This window comes from Sapajus apella, unplaced genomic scaffold (genome assembly GCF_009761245.1).
Source record: "Sapajus apella isolate SASKATOON/1434 unplaced genomic scaffold, GSC_monkey_1.0 scaffold11, whole genome shotgun sequence".
Classification (NCBI taxonomy): Eukaryota; Metazoa; Chordata; class Mammalia; order Primates; family Cebidae; genus Sapajus; species Sapajus apella.
The window spans coordinates 24,885,687-24,890,018 of NW_022436951.1; the positions used below are offsets into that span (position 1 = coordinate 24,885,687).

Below are 4,332 nucleotides of genomic sequence, written 5' to 3' on the forward strand. Positions count from 1 at the left end.
CAGATCGCCTAAGGTTGGGAGTTCAAGACCAGCCTGACCAACATGGAGAAACCCCATCTCTACGAAAAAAAAAAAAAAAATACAAAAATTAGTTGAACATGGTGGCGTGTACCTGTAATCCCAGCTACTCAGGAGGCTGAGGCAGGAGAATTGCTTGAACCCAGGAGATGGAGGTTGCGGTGAGCCGAGATCATGCCATTGCACTCCAGCAACAAAGTGGAACTTCACCTCAAAAAAAAAGAAAAAAAATTAGCCTGGCATGGTGTCACATACCTGTAGTCCCAGCTACTTGGGAGGCTGAGGTGGGAGGATTGCTCGAGCCCAGGTGGTCAAGGCTCTCGTGAGCTGTGATCCTGCTCACTGCACTCCAGCCTGGGCGACAGAGCAAGACCCTGTCTCAAAAACCGAGACAAAAAAGGCAGAGAAAAGAAGGAGGAGTCAGTGGAAAACATTTGAGGGCCTCATCTTAATTGGGGCTTCTCGTTTCAAGGAAACATGCTGGCTCTGTCAACACCACTGTTGCAACAGAATTCCCTGTGTTGAAGCCTGTAAGATGCAAGCAAGAGCTTGCAAGCCCGCACCTTTAAGTTTTCCCAGTCTTCCAAGGTAACCATTTTATTTTAAAACAAAGCTCTGTAGTCGGTCCCCTCGGTGTTTTTAGAAGTCTTGTAATGTAGCATCTTCTGGAACCTCAGGGCTTTACCAGGGGATGATTCACACCCAGCCAATATCCCACCTTCAATTTCTTAATGGATCTCGTTTTGCAACCCAGGGTTTAAACCATGGAAAGACTTCAGACAGCTTGTTTACACATCAGAGTCAGAGACCCCAGGCCTCCATCTGTACCCCTGTCATATCTTCAGAACCTACCTTTCTGAGGTTTACTGAACGGATCAAATAAAATATTCTTATTATCACTAAGCAGGGATACACCAGGGTAACTTCCTTTATCTAAAATTAAAAGATTTCATTCATCAAAGGCAACTCCTGCCCCATCTCAACCCAACCCACACTCGTTACCTTATGAACTTATGTTTCTAATTTAATATAAATAATCATGATAGTGATGGAACAGGCTGAATAAGCATAACCTAGGCTGCTTTATCATTATCATATAGAGAAGAATGTCTTTTAAGGGTCCGCATATTAAAATGGAAACACAGTGCTTTGTTTAGTCTAATGCCCAGGGGAATTAAACAGAAAATGGTTCTTAGGCTGACAGCATCCAGCGTGCTTTGTAAAAGGCAGCTTCGCAGTCTGTGGAAGCCGTCAACCTGGGAAGGAAGGCTTGGTTTCCTCTTTGCGCTGATTAAGAGTCTAGCGCTTCAGAGTATAGTTCCAGACACGGAAGGAAGATCTTATCACTGGCCTTGGAAAAGCTCCATTGTTACAGCGGTCTTTGTTTCCTTCACGCCCAAAAGAAAGAAATAACATTAAAGGCTCATTTTGGTTTGTAATCTGTTTGGATCCAAGTGTTCATTCCTTACTGAGATTTTCTAAACCTATGAGACTATTTCACAGGATTGATGACTAATTCAAGTACTCTAAAGAGATCCACCAGTAAAATTTTAATCTCTCAGTCGCCTGGTACTCTTGATGATACCTATATTTACAAGCTCTAAATTAACATAGGATCTAAACTATTTATTATTCCCTGCCGATAAAATAAAATAGGACAGCAAATTAGATCAACTATTAGTTTAAGCAGAGCTTTCTTCAATTTAGTATATCTATACATACATTGTTGATCTAGTTCTATTGAAAGAGCAAAGAATATGGCCTCCAAAACTTCCACTTCCACTTTTTGGAATTTGTTAATGTTTTCTTTGTGTCCAATTATATGATTGAATCATCTAAATCCCCAAAGTCACAAAAGAACATATATTTTCTGCAGGATATAAAGTCATGTATATAATGTTGAGGGTGTTTATTTATATTTTCACACCTTATTCTTCCTTATTTTTATCTGCTTGGCCTAGTAAACTCTGAAAGAGATATAGTACAATCTTCTGGAATAATTTTTTTCATTTTTAAGTTATCTTGACATGAGTTTTTACTTTATGTATTCAGCTTTTTTGCTGCTTTGGCATGAACGAATACATTCTTGTAGCTTATATACTTTGATAATCTTTCTCTTTGCCCCATTTAATAGGTTTGGGTATGTTTTCATTGAAGCGCTCAAACCGTTTAGTTAAATGACATGAGGGTTAGTTATCAGATATGAAAAGGCAGTCTTTTCTCTGAATTATTACGGACAAAGACTGGGAAAAATTGAGTTGCCATGTTAAGGAAATCGATAATGAGTTAATTATTTCTTAAGTCTGGTTTTTTTTTTTTTTTTTTTTTTTTGAGATGGAGTCTTGCTGTGTTGCCCAGGCTGGAGTGCACTGGCATGATCTCGGCTCACTGCAACCTCTGCTTCCCGGGGTCAAGCGATTCTGCTGCTTCAGTTTCTCCAGTAGTTGGGATGACAGGCGTGCACCACCATGCCTGGCTAATTTTTGTATTTTTAGTAGAGACAGGGTTTCACCATGCTGGGCAGGCTAGTCTAGAACTCCTGACCTCTTGATCTGCCCACCTCGGCCTCCCAAAGTGCTGGGATTACAGCTGTGAGCCACAGAGGCTGGCCTCCTTAAGTCTATTTTTATTCCAATTATCTTTATTTAATAAGCTGAAGTAATTTCCAAAATAAATGAATAATGTTCTGATTTCTGGTCAGTGTCGATAGGAACAGAGTAAAAGCCATCAACCCAGAAGAGAAAACGCCTATTCTTATCTCCACCTTCCCTGCCATCTGTTCCTTATCTGTCTCTCATCAAACAATTTAGTTTTGAAAATAAAGTAGGTGTGTCTGGCTACTACCTGTGGGTGATAGTGAATTTCCCTAGAGTTTTCCACATCGAGTCGGCCGCATTGCTTTTCAGGAGGCGAGGAGCCGTCTCAGTTCTAGCGCTGGATGAAGAAGCAATCCCTGCGATTCTCTGGCTTCCTCTTAATGCCACTCTCCTGATGCAGGGAACAGCAGCGCTTCAGTTTGAAAGGCTTGGAACAAACTGATCCTTTTGTAAATATTAGAAATAACAAGTTGAGGCTTTATAGACTAAAAGCTACAAGACGTTCTTTCAGTTGATAAGCCAGTAAGTCAACGCTGCTTTACTTTTTACTTGACTTTATGAGAAATGGATAACCTCAGCTGCACTCTCAAGCGGCAGCATTTCATCAGTAGAAGAATGTTGTCAGGACACAGCCCCGGCCTCTTCCATCCTTTAGGCAAGAACTTATGAAAGGTTACTATTGCCAATATTTTACTGCCCCAGAAATGGCCATAAACACATTTCTACCTGTTGTACACTTAGGCAGGGGCAGTCAAAACGACTCTGTCTGTAAATGGCCTTTTATCATTTTTGGTGACAGCTGGAAGGAAGTCTTTAGAAATTTCTCTAGAGGGTGTGGTAGGATGTCAAAGGAATTCTGACTTTTAGCAGGAATCTTGAATGTGCCAAGTTCACACATGGCTGAAATATGTTCAATTCTTAATGAAGTAAATGGAAACAAGAAGAGAGGGACTGCAGAGAGTGCCCATTCTGTCACCCCAGATTAAACTCTTTACGCTCCTCCAAAAAGTGTTTGGAGATTCTTTTTTTCTTTTCTTTTTTTTTTTTCAGATAGGGTCTCACTGTGTTGCCCAGGTGCGGTGGTATAGTGTGCCATCTCGGCTCACTGCAACTTCAACCCTGCCTCCCAGGCTCAAGGGATCCTCCCACGTCAGCCTCTTGAGTAGCTGGGACTACAGGCACGTTCCTCCACCCCTGGCTAATTTTCGTATATTTAGTAGAGACAGCGTTTCACCATATTGACCAGGATGATCTCAAACTCCTGAGCTCAAATGGTCTTCCCTCCTTGGCCTCCCAAAATGCTGGAATTACAAGCATGAGCCTGGCCTACTTTTTATTTTTTTTACACTACATAGCAAATACTAAATAGGAATTTCTAGATACAGACCACCTAAGGAAGAAAAACATACAGAAAAAAAGTAATTCACACATAATTTTATGTATCTATTCCTTACCTAAACTTATAGCAATGAACCTAGAACTCTTTCTATTTAATTACATGAAACGAATTGTTAGAGGCTAATTTTTCCCTCAAGTAAAAATAATTACCAATTCTTTGCCTGTGTAATGGCTGGTGTATTTTTTTGTCCTTTTGTTTTGTTTTGTTTTGTTTTTGAAACAGGGTCTCATTCTGTCTCCCAGGATGGAGTGCCGTGGCACCATCTTGGTTCACTGCAACCTCCGCCTTGCAGGTTCAAGCAATTCTCATGCCTCAGCC

At 40.9% G+C, this 4,332-nt stretch overlaps 1 long non-coding RNA gene across 1 annotated transcript; it reads right to left on the minus strand.

Moving 5' to 3' along the window:
- Positions 1 to 373: 373 nt before the first annotated feature.
- LOC116552340 lies at positions 374 to 3,651 on the minus strand. The gene is made up of 3 exons (XR_004269338.1): positions 3,165 to 3,651; positions 2,863 to 3,059; positions 374 to 1,406 (listed from the first exon to the last, which is right to left on the minus strand). It is a non-coding gene; the product is annotated as an uncharacterized LOC116552340 (long non-coding RNA).
- Positions 3,652 to 4,332: the final 681 nt, after the last annotated feature.